At 38.6% G+C, this 12,595-nt stretch overlaps 1 protein-coding gene across 9 annotated transcripts in view; it reads left to right on the top strand.

Moving 5' to 3' along the window:
• The window catches only part of RHOBTB1 (Rho-related BTB domain containing 1), a 115,444-nt gene that overhangs the window by 51,501 nt on the left and 51,348 nt on the right, over positions 1-12,595 (top strand). For 6 of the 9 annotated variants that reach the window (XM_015561085.1, XM_015561088.1, XM_015561084.1 and 3 more), the window contains one exon: positions 2,009-2,059. The exons of 2 other annotated variants lie outside the window; for them this stretch is intronic. The gene's annotated coding sequence lies outside the window, so the exon portion shown is untranslated. Of the gene's footprint in view, positions 1-2,008; positions 2,060-8,878; positions 9,213-12,595 lie in introns of those variants that run through there. One more of the 9 variants, XM_006759372.2, reaches the window with a different exon arrangement.

Here is a 12,595-nt window from a genome sequence, read left to right as displayed (position 1 = left end):
GTGGCGTGCGGGGGTCCCCGGGCCGCGCCACGCGGTAAGCCGCGTCCCAAGAGAGAGTTGTGGGACCGAGATGCCAGAGGAGCCGCCCTCGTTTCTCCGCGAGGCCGGGAACCCTCACATCCGAGGCAAACGAGAGATTTCTAGGAGCGCCCGCACAGCCGCACCCCTAACTTGGAGCTGAGGAAATGAACAACAGGCACCCTTAGAAGGCTGGCTGCGCCAGGGAGGGGGTGGTGCCGCGCCGACAGGAGGGCTCTTTTCCTTGGAAGGACAGTGGTGGGGAGCCAGAGGTCCCGAGAGGGGGATATGCTTGCCCTTTTGGCGCTTGCACCCCCGGGAGAGTTGACGGGTCAGCCCACAGTTTGGCACTCCCCACCCCCAACCCCCTGTCGATGGAGTCTGTTGTGAGTTGCTGTGACAACAGTGGAGCTGCCATGAGGGGCTTTCAAAACCTCTTACCTTGTCTCCCTGTGCTCAGCTTTCGGGGAGAACAATGGGGGTGGGGGTGGGGTGGGGGGAGTGTGCAGACAAGGGAACCCAACCTCCTCTCCAAAGAAAGAAATGAGAGGAAGGCACAGCGATGTAAAAATATATCACTAGATCCTACTGTCAGCTGTGCCGTGTCTACCCCCAGCAGTATCAAACATCTCAACCGAGGAGCAGTGTCAATATTTAGACTTGGACAAGCCAGAAAGTTAGAAGGGAGCGCCAAGCACAGGGTTTTGACTTGGCTTTGCACGTCAGCACACAAGCTGTGCCTGTCGAGCTGACTGTACACATTTACTGGGGGGAAATGCATGAAGGTTGATATATACACAAAGGCACCCAGACCTTCAGGTCTCAGAAGACCAAGAGTCGCCTTGACTCTGAACTTCTCCCAACCTGGGCTGTTCGCGTGCACAGTTCTGTTGGGCCCCAGCCAGATGCTCAACCTGAGGTTTCTCTAGTTTGAGGTTCTCCCACCCCCAACCAGGCTGTGTTGCATATTCTACACTGAACTGTGCATCCTCTCTAAACTGCAAAAATGTTATCAGTAGTTTGCATCTTCATATACCTTCTCTCACTAACAGCAGATATAAATAGCCAATAGTCTGTTTTTGTTTGATCTCAGACAAGCTCTAGGCTTTCCAAACATACACTATGTTTACAAAAAACTCTTTATAAATTTGGAATTATATTTAGTTTCCAGTAACTTTGTAGATGCTGAAGAGAGCCTCTAGTTGCTAGAAAATAAACAAAGAGTTCTTTTCAGTGTAAATAACGTCTGCATATTGCTCTGCAGGTGGAGTGGGCAGTAAATTATTACATTAAACAAGGTTTCCTCTGAGATTCCTGGATCATATTTGGACATATTCGTGGGAAAGGGTTTAATCAGTCCAATCCAATGCGGAAGACTGAAAAATAATTAGGAAGCACTAAAATCACAGCCAGTATTCTTCTAAACTTGCCCATTGGTTGTTATTGTCCAGAATTTTGAATGTAGTATAAATTGAAGTACAAAAGTCGGTGTGTGCTCAAGAGGTGGAAATAGAAACACAGGTAGTTTAATGTCATTGGCTCAATAACACAACTTATTAACTGTTCAAATATAGTTTAATAGAAAAAAAGAATCGCTTGGACTTTTCTTATGATAATATTATCTTAAAAATGTTATTTTTGAGGAATAGCATGTCTGCCTTTATGACTTTTGTATTGTAAAATGTCTGTAAGCTTTTCCTTGTTCCTATCCTTGGGTTTGTGGCCAAATGCTTTTTTTGTAACATACCCAGTGTTCAGAAATATATTTTAACAAATGCTACAAAATGTTATCCTAGCTATTTTAGGATAACATTTCTTTGACCCAAAGAAGTGCTACTTTAACACTGGCACCTAGCAAAAGTAAAGCAGATTCTGCCCCTTTTGGGGGCGGGGCAGGGGGAGAAAACAACATATGTTGAAAATTTTAGTAGCTTTTCATGTGCTCCTGGCAAGCAGTAGGATTTATACAGTATTTCTCTCTTTTATGTAGGTAAGTCCAGCTGTAAGCAGAGTGTTTTGTTCTTCACATCCAGCAAGCCAGGTTAGTGTCTTTGTACAAACCCGTGACCACAGATTACATCTTGTGTCTAATTCTGAGCATGCATTTGAGAACAGGTTTCTTAGTCAATTTGTCTTACAACAATTTGTCTTTGTCATTTTTAATGGAATAATTTATTAACATAATAACTTCAATGATTATTACAATTATTCTATTTACTCTGTGAATAAAATGGACCTTGAATCAATTTGTCCTTTATAAGACTTTTTTTTATTTGGGGTGGGGGGATAAAAGTGGTGCCTGAGTAGCTGAGGATACTGAAGATCTAGGGGTGCTTGATAAATAAGGTTTTACTTCTATTCTAATCTCAGCACTCTAGAGCTAGAAGAAACTTGATAATATAATAGTTGGCATTTTTAACATGAACCAAAGTTAAGGTAAGGCACTGCATTCTTTGCATTTATGTTCTCATTCTGCATCTACAAAAACTCCCCGTGATGTGGAATTACTCTCTTGCTCCCCAAACAACAGGTGAGGAATTGGAAGCTTGGAGAGGTTAGATAATAATTTCAATTCCTAGTTTTAGGCAGTGGAAAAAAAATAGAATTGATTTAAAAAAGTTCTATCTTACTCTAACATCTAATTCTCTAGTTGAAAAAATTGTTCTCCAATAGGGAAACTGGGGCCAAGAAAAGTTAAGTGAATTGCCCAATATAACTTGGTAATTACAGCTCATATCATACAGCTGTTACAAAATAAATCAGTTCCATTTTCTAGAATCTAGAGTAAAATGGTGGAATAATAGGTATTCATGTCTGCTTTCTGGCATGGGACTGTCAAAGATCTAAGTAAGTTTTTATCATGAGATCTCTGGTCTTAAGGATCTTACCAACAAGTAAGATTGTAAACATTCATGTATTTAAAAAATTAGGAATGAATCAAGAACATGTATACCAAAAGGCCAAATGGAGGGTCATTGGTACATTGACAAGTTCAACATTTTCCACTCTGTGGGATTACTTTGTCATTTGGGGGAAAATATCCAGTACATATTTTGTATGGACAGATGACAAGTGGGTGAAAGTTTAGGAAAAGATAGAATGTAAAATTTCAACCGAACAGGGAGAGATTTTGCAGTCATCTAGAAACACTAAATTACACTATCTCAGACTCAAAGGTGATACTGCTTCAAAAGCATTGTAAAAAAAAAAATAGGCAGTTCAATCTCATTACAGTGGGGCCTTGACTCACGAGTTTAATTGTTCTGAGACCGAGCTCGTTAAGGAGCTCGTTAACCCATCAGCAGATGAGTGGATTAGAAAACTGTGGTACATATAGACAATGGACTACTATGCTGCAGTAAAAAAAAAAAAAAAAGGAACTCTTGCCTTTTGCAACAGCATGGATGGAACTGGAGAGCATTATGCTAAGTGAAATAAGCCAGTCAAAGAAAGATAAATACCACATGATCTCACTCACTCACTCAACTCAAATTTCTCTATCAACGCAATGCAAAAAATCAGTGGAGAGACAGCTGGTATCTCAAAAAACTTGTTAGTAGGGACACTCTTAAGTCAAGGCCCCACTGTACTTGGAGGCCTCACTTGGGCTTCATGTAATGGGATTGGTTTAGAAATTCAGGTGATTTGAATCTGATTTTTGTGTTTGAATCTGCATAGCATCTTTGAGAAAGCATTGCAATTTGGCATGTTGCTTGCAAGTATTGTATTCCTTTTGGAATTTCAATTTGTCTGAAATATGCCATGTAATGGATTTGGATACATAATAGATAAATCCCAACTAAAGTTCTGGAAATAGCCAATATTTATAGATTAAGTAAGACATTTTTAGTTTTTGCCTAGGTTGATAGTATTCTCTTCCCCACTCTTCTCTACTTTTTGAAAAATCATTGGTTACAGTTGTTAATCCTTTTAGACAGGGGTAATAAAAGAAATGGAAACAAATTACTAAAGAAAACCTTAATATATCATCTTTTATTAAAGTATTGATATTACCAACTCAAGCTAATAGCCCTAAAAGCTTATTAGTTAAGATATCCTTTTAAGCATTTAAGGGGTGATTAAAGATGTTCCATAACAGCTTTGTCCTATAAAAGTTGTTATATAGTGTATCATTATAAAATAGATCATAAGAGCATTATTATACTGGGAAGATCCCATTACAGGTTGAGACCTCAGCATCAACATTTGGTCATAGCAACTACAAATCTATAATTATAGGGGAGGCTAGGGGACTGTCTAGGGTGGAGGGGAAAAATGGACACATATGTAATACCCTTTGTAATATTTTAAGCAATAAAAAAAAATTAAGTTCATTAAATAATCTAAATAAAAAAAGAGTAAAATTATGCTCTGAATCATATAGTGTTAGTACCGCAAGAGATGCTAGAATTTGTGTGATATCTCGAATGATAATTTAATTAGCAATCATTTTTTGTTTTGTCTTAACTTCAGAACACTTTAGTTAATGTGCTTGACTTATCTCAAAACATGGCTGAAAACATTTGAAATTTTACTATGTTTTTTGTTCAGAAAATGTTCTTGTATAAAACAGAATAATTTTTTAAAATCATTTTGTTGTTCTCCCTTTTAGAAAATAGGCAGTTCAATTTCATTATTTGGAGGCCTCACTTGGGCTTCATGTAATGGGGTTGGTTCAAAGAATTCAGGTGATTTGAATGTGATTCTTATGTTCATCTTCTTTTCGCCATCCACGCTTTGACCAACCTCACAACACCAAAACAAAACTTGGAGAGAGAAGAAAAAATAATTCACAAAAAGTAGTGTATGTAGGAAGGGATAGGAAGTGGTAGTGTGGGAGTAGTGGAGCAGGAGATGGGGGAAGGGGAAGCTTTGATGGGGTGATCCAGAGACAGGCACTCAAATGGATGGGGTGTGTGTAGATTGGTCATTTATATGTCAGCATGAGAATTGTTTGGTTTTTTATTATCTAAACAAAGTGAATCACCTCCTCCTCTTTCTAGAATCCTTTGTTCCTGTGCACATAGGGCAGAAATTGGGCAATGGACAAGTAAGACACTGAAATGAAATGTGGGTATAACAGTACTCTTTCCAAATGTCCAAGAACACTCTGGTCTTCAAAGACTTTGAGAAGGTTTTCTCCACTAAGAGGTGAATTAGAACATTTTGTTTTTTTAAAAAAAGAAAGAGATGCTAAAAGGTCCAGAAGGAGCAATTACATTTTTCTATTCTGCACCTGAGTTAATTTGTTGCACAGACATGGTTCATGATAAGTTCCCAGGGCTAATGAGTTTACCATCTCAGGTTCCATTTCACTGGAAAATTTCCTTTGAATTGTTACCCAACCATAGTTCCAATCCCTGATGATCTGGAATAACAGTACTGGTTATACTCCTACTAGATGCCAGGCACTTTACTACATTACAACTCAGGTTCTGTAAATTTCAATTTACAGAAGCAAAAGATGGAACTCAGATATGTTAAGTCAAAGAGCTAATAGGAGGTAGAGCTTGGATTTGCACTCAGATCTAAGAACTTGAATATATATTTATTTTTAAAGAACACCTAGAAATAAAAACAAAACTTTAAATCATTTTATTCCAGGTTACTCTTGCCAATGGTAGTGTATGGGAGTAAATAATTATTCTTATATGATTTTTTTTAAATTTAATGTAATTTGAATCACATGGGAGGTTTTTCTCAACACATTTGTTAATACTTCAGGTCATTTCTAATATATTTTGATGGAAGTTTCTATCTTAAATAGTTGAGTCATAAAGGGTTGAATCATGGATCCTGAAAAGTTCTTAAGGATACTTAACCCAACCTCATGTAGGTAAAAAAAAAAACTGCCATCTAGAGAAGTGGTATAACTTACCCACTCTCATAGTTAATAAGTGACACATCTGGAACAGAACCCAGGCTTCTAAGTCCCAGCCCAGGGCTCAATTCTATTATATAACACGTCCAGAAAAATGCCCAGTCTTCCAAACCCTCCAGCTTAGCCAGTATTACAGCTATCAGTATGATATATATATATATATCTGAAACCTAAGATACATCCAGAAATGGGTGACAAAGATATGTTGTGTACTAGGAGGTCCCTCACTTCTCTTCATTAACTCCAATATAGAAAAAAACCTTTCCTCGTATTCAGAAGATAACAACCCCTTACCCTGATTCCTGCCAAGCTGTCTTTGTTGAGCAATCTGTGTTAATTAAGTAAGGAGCTATTTAATGTTGTCTGTGGAGCTCCAGATTTTTATTTACTATATGACATGGGTGAAATACTTCCTTGGACCGCATTTTGCTAAATGGGGACCATATCACCTCCTCTAAAGGCTTATGAAGATATGAGGAAATTGCACATGTCGAGCACATAGTAGGCATCCAGTAAGGGTTAGTTCTCTTCTTAGCCTTCCTAGATTATTTCAAGGGAAAATGTTATAACACATTAGGGCAGTGATATCATTTTACCCCTAAATGTACTAAAGTCATTTGAATTCTGATATCACAAGGATGGTTGTAGTAACTTTTTTTCTTGGGTAAAAACAGACAAGACGGTCTCTCTGGGTACCAGTGGCCCAGTCGCAATTACATTTGATTTGTTTTCTTCACATTCTAGGGTTGCCAGAGTTTACCTGAATTATTTTACCGTTCCGGTTTCTGCTGCAGCTAATCCCAAGTTCCTCTTGGAGATTGGTGGCTCGCATTTCCTTCCAGACACTCTTTAAGTAGCTAACGTGTTTTCCCATAGACCCGTGCAGCTTGAAGCAACTACAATATTTTCAACCAAATAGCTAAGAAATATTTCCAGAGAATATTATGGCCAGTAGAACATTTTTGCTTTCAATTTCAAAATATGTGACACTTTCCTACCACTGTCATTTCCATTAACTTGAGCACTGACTGTTGTCTGTGCACTGGCCCTCTCTTTTCTTTCTGTCCTGTGTTGCTGACTGATATATTGATAGAAAAAGCATGAGCACTACAATTTCCCCCTTTCGCCCTCAGCACTTGATAACTACCCTGGCCTAAATTACATCTCTGGGAAGAAGTGTTTCATCACACTCCTCTCCCAGCTGCCACACTTTGTCATGTGGCACTTGCTGCCCTGCTTTGCAATTTTGGAACCAAGTCTAGGGCAACATGTCCTATTCATCATGTACATGGAGGAAAGCTACTATTGCGATTTTTTTCTCTGTCTTTTACATTTTTTCTCCTTCTTAAATTAATAATCCAAGTGGCCTAGAATAGCCTTTATGTTCTTAGTGGCACAGTTTCCCTTTCAATATTTGACAAATGTATATTGCAAGATATAGGTCCTTTTCTTCTGGCTTATGGGCAGCAATTGTGTATTTTCCCCAGGGCTGTGAAGTGGCTAGACTGATTTTAGATGCTTAAAGATCACTGATCACTAGATTGTCTCTAACCTTATTACTAGTCTCAAATTGGTTATATAAATTTCAGTTCATACCAATGAGTTTATTTTTAATATCAGTGATGGCGAACCTATGACACGCGCGTCAGAGGTGACACACGAACTCATTTTTTTGGTTGACTTTTCTTTGTTAAATGGCATTTAAATATATAAAATAAATATCAAAAATATAAATCTTTGTTTTACTATGGTTGCAAAGATCAAAAAATTTCTATATGTGACATTCCACCAGAGTTAAATTAGGGTTTTTCAAAATGCTGACACGCCGAGCTCAAAAGGTTCGCCATCACTGTTATAGATAGTGCTTCTCAAACTTGTCAGCATACAGATCACCTGGGCACCTTGATAAAATGCAGATTCTGATTCAAGAGTTCTGGGGGTTAAACCGAAGGTTATTCTAACAAGCTTCCTATTGATGCCAGTGCTATTGGTGTGGGAACCACAGATTGAATAGTGAGACTCTAAAGTATAATCGTTACTATATCTTATGCCAAAACTCATTACTTATAGGCCCTACAACTCCCACCTTATTTTGTTTGCTTGTTTCTTAAATCATAATAGAGAGCCATGGAATCTTAAACATGGGAGGAATGTAGACAGAGGTGTGCCGGTAAATCAGCCAGCTCTCTGGGGAAAAAAAATGCATTTATGTGCATACATAAGTTGATAAATTTTACTGACATGAAGAATATGTGTAGCATACAATTACAAATAATAATAATAAAATATACAATATTCTTTATTGTAGATTCCAGATAGCCCATTGGGTTTCACAGAATGTTTGTTGGTTTTTGTAGAACACTTCTATCCAAAGCCTATCTAGGATACAATTGATGAAAAGGTGTAATTCCCATATAAATGTTGGCTGATAGTTTTCTTTAAGTTAATGAGTAAAACAAAGTTAAAATAACAAAGACATGTCAGAACTGTATACATTCATTAAAAATATGAATGACTTCTTTGCTGAACCAGATAATAGCTTTAATACACCATAAGGATATTTCCTTAAATGTACTATTCACGATGTAGCAGCTACACATATAACACACTTTTAAATTTAGTATCTATTATTAAAATTTTTTAAATCATTTTCTTAAGACAGTCAACAGTTCAGTAAAGCTATTGTGTAGTGGTTGCTAACTTCTGTAGTGTAAATACTCCCACCATAGCCACTTTCATGCTATCATTCTGACTGAGCATGGAGTTGGGAAGAGATGGGACAGTAGCACACCACTATATAGTATTTCCACCATGCAGATAAAATGGGCATAAATAACGACAAAAATCTAGATAACAGTAAAATAATGAGTTCTGAGTATTTAGTACCTTTAGTACATTTTATTTAATCAAAACTTTACATAGTTTCATTCTTAATACAGACCCTATTTTAACAGGCTTGCAGAAATCCTAAAAATGTAACTGGTTCTCATGAGCTAACAGGGACTGGCTCCAGCACACCACTGGATGTAGACCTTTGGTCCAGTGATTCTCAACCTTGACTGCACATTGGAACACTCCAGGAAAAATATAACCAACCATCTTAGTAGATCTGCATTGGGGCCCAGGAATCTGAATATAAAACATTTCATTGAAGTGTATCTCATTTCAAGAAAAATATACATATCATAAGTATATAACTTAAAGAATTTTCACCATCTGAGCACACCCACATAACTGGTACCTACATACAGAAATAGAACATCACCACCAACAAGGCTTTCTTAAACTCCTATCCATTCACAACCCAATGGAGGTAAGCACTGTCTTGATTTCTCATACTGTAGATTAGTTTTGCCTGATTTTGTGCTTTTATAAAAACAAAATCTCTTTTGTGTCAGGCTTTCCTCTCCCTCAATATTGCATTTGTGAGATGTAGCCACAATTCATCCATTTTTAGTGCTGTGTAATACTTCATTGTATAAATAGACCTCAATTTCTGATTTATTTATTATTTATTCTACCATTGTTGAGTTGTTTCAAGTTTTTGGCTATTATGAATAATGCTGCCAAGAACATTTACGTACAGACAGCAGCAGTATTTAAAACAAAACAAAACAAAGAAATTCTCCCAGTGGTTCTAATGAGTAGTCAGTCTCTTGACCAACATCTTTGTACTTCCTCTCCTTTTATTTCGCATTAGAGGCCTGGTGCATGAATTCGTGCACAGGTGGGGTCCGTCGGCCTGGTCAGCAATTGAGGCCTATCAGGGGGCCATCCAGCCAGGGGGAGGGACCACAGGAGGTTGGCCTGCCAGCCCCCCCGCCCAACCTCTGGTCGGGCCCAGGGGGAGGAATCATGGAAGGTTGGCCAACAGTGGGAGGAGGGAAGGGGCCATGGGAGGTTGGCCAGCAGGGGGTGGGGGGTAGGGCTGCAGGAGGTTGGCCAGGGTGGGGGAGGGACTGAGGGAGGTTGGCTGGCCGGGGGAAGGGGCCATGGGAGGTTGGCTATGGGAGTGCACTGACCACCAGGGGAAGTTCCTGCTTTGAGCATATGCCCCCCTGGTGGTAAGTGCGCATCATAGCGACTGGTCAACCAGTGGTTCTGGTAGTTCCGGTCATTCAGTCCTAATGGTCACTTAGCCCTATATAGATAGATAGATAGATAGATAGATAGATAGATAGATAGATAGATGTAGTATGACCAAGGCCATTGATTCTTTTGCATAAATGTACTTTTAGTACCATAAGCCAGGAAGCTATGCTTCCTTTCAGTACAGTGTGTTCTCCTAGCTCTTTTCATATAGGTTCACTAACTCCCCCTTTTATCAAGACATCAGCTGTTGTGCACTCTGAATGGAGATGAGATTGGGCCTCACATCAATAGCATGGAGAAGTAATAAACATGGTGGCGAGGCACCAGAGCTAAATTTGGCAGGTGACCATTAAGGATCATTAAGGATCCTAGAAAGAGGTTTCAAGGAAAGGAAATTGTTTCCTTTTGGGTATACCAGTATTAAACACAAGTCAACAGGGAACCCAAATTTTAAAAAATCCATTTATTTGCAGTAGAACAAGGACTCTCTTCTGAAAGATAATTGAAATCTCTCAAAGTTAGATGACTTGATGTGAAAAGGTTGGAGAAGGGAGTGATCCCATTGTCTTATTTCTACCCCTGTGTTCAGCAAGTGTATCCTTGTCGCATTATTCTAGGCTAGGTGGCTGTGGAGTTTTCTTGTTTGGGCCTATTGATATTTTAGAGTCTTCTTTGACATAAGTCAAAGGAGCTGAATGACACCAAGCTCCAAAGTGATATTGATGACGAGGGGGATGTCTGCTCAGAACTGAAAGAACGTTTTCAGAAGTGATAGGGCTGTTCTTATTCTATGAAATGCACTTCACGTAAAGCTCTCAAGGTATCCAGAGAGGTCAAGAGTAGACCTTAATTCCATATAAAGAAGAAGAATATTTTAGTCCCTGGTTTTGCTACTTTCCCATCTCATTTGTTTGCAAATTTCTTGTTATAAAAGAATTCATGTCCAGTATAGAAAAGATGGAATATATAGATAAGAAAAAAATAAATTATAATAGTAGTTGGCACTCATATTTTAATGTATCTCTATCCCAAATGTTTTTGTTTATATTTAGGCACATAATTTTTAAGGAATGGTGTTACTCTGTAAATACTTTTATGATCTTTTTCTTTAAAGATTTCCCATGAGTATCTAACTACTTGAGGCCTGATGCATGAGATTCATGCACTTGTGGTGGGGGAAGAGGATCCTTCAGCCCAGCCTGCACCCTCTCACAGTCCAGGAGCCCTCAGGGGATGTCTGACTGCTGGCCACACATCCTTAGTGCTGCCGTGGAGGTGGGAGAGGCTCCCACCACCACCGCTGTGCTCTCCAGCCGTGAGCCATGAGCCTGGCTTCTGGCTGAGCAGTGCTCCCCCTGTGGGAGTGCACTGAACACCAGGGGACAGCTCCTTCATTGAGCATCTGCCCACTGGTGGTCAGTGCGTGTTACAGAGACCGGTCATTCTGCCATTTGGTTGATTTGCATATTACCCTTTTATTATATAGGATAACAATAAATGTACTCTTATAACATATTTTTGGTGGCTATATACTCTCCCATTGTATGGACATTTATTGGTGGTGTTTTTTTAACCGGTCCCCTATCGTTGTATTTCTGAAATTGTTTTCAATATTTTATTTCCACAAATAGTGACATGATGCGCATACATTTAGTGGAAATTTTTTATGCCCTAATTATGCTTTTAGGAATAAAGTCTTATAACTGATGAAAGTTATGGACATTTTTAAGTCTTTAGAGTGCCAGTTGCATTCCTGAATAATGGTTCCATCTTACATTCCCACAAATAGTGCCTCATCCTTCTTTTAAAAATGTGCAATCTTTCATGTAATAACTCCTAACCAAGAGTTGAAAGGTATAGGAACATGATCTTAAAATACTAGCTAGAATCTATACAATGATTTAAGCCAATAACCTTAAATAAAATAAGAGATTTTAAAGAGTCTGGATTTTGTCCACCAGCACTTTTATATTTATGCTCTAACTTTGCTAGGAAATTCTAAAGGGATCAAAACAGTTTTCTTCATTTGCTTCAATCAGAGCATAACCTAATCCTAACTGTCATATTATAGTCTCATAAATGATTAAATGCAATTGTTTGATTGTCATCATATCTGAAGGTTTCACAACAAGTGGTCTCTTGGTACTTCAAAAGCTGACCCAGTGACATCTTTAGAGAATGCTTTCAGTGAAAATGTAGCTGCAGAACACTATAGAGACTTTTATTCATTAGGATGGATTTTTAAGCATGTCTTCTTGACAGATTGGATATTAGCTTTCTCAAACAAGCACATACAACTTTGACTGTTTAAAGACTTGACCAATATTTTATTTTTTTAAGTTATTTTATTGCTTAAAGTATTACAAAGAGTATTACATATGTCTCCTTTTGTTCCTGCCCTTGACAATCCCCTGGCCTCCCCTACCTGCAGTGTCTTATGTCCATTGGTTATGCTTATATGTATGCATAGAAGTCCTTCAGTTGATCTCTTACCCCGCCCCTCCTACCCCCCAACCCCACACCCTCCTCTGCCTTCATGCTGTAGTTTGACAGTCTGTTCATTGCTAGACCTGCAGCCTTTTGATGTATGAGGTGACATTCAAA

Source organism: Myotis davidii, unplaced genomic scaffold (assembly GCF_000327345.1).
Source record: "Myotis davidii unplaced genomic scaffold, ASM32734v1 scaffold655, whole genome shotgun sequence".
In the NCBI taxonomy this organism is placed as follows: Eukaryota; Metazoa; Chordata; class Mammalia; order Chiroptera; family Vespertilionidae; genus Myotis; species Myotis davidii.
This window is presented reverse-complemented; position numbering and strand designations above follow the sequence as displayed.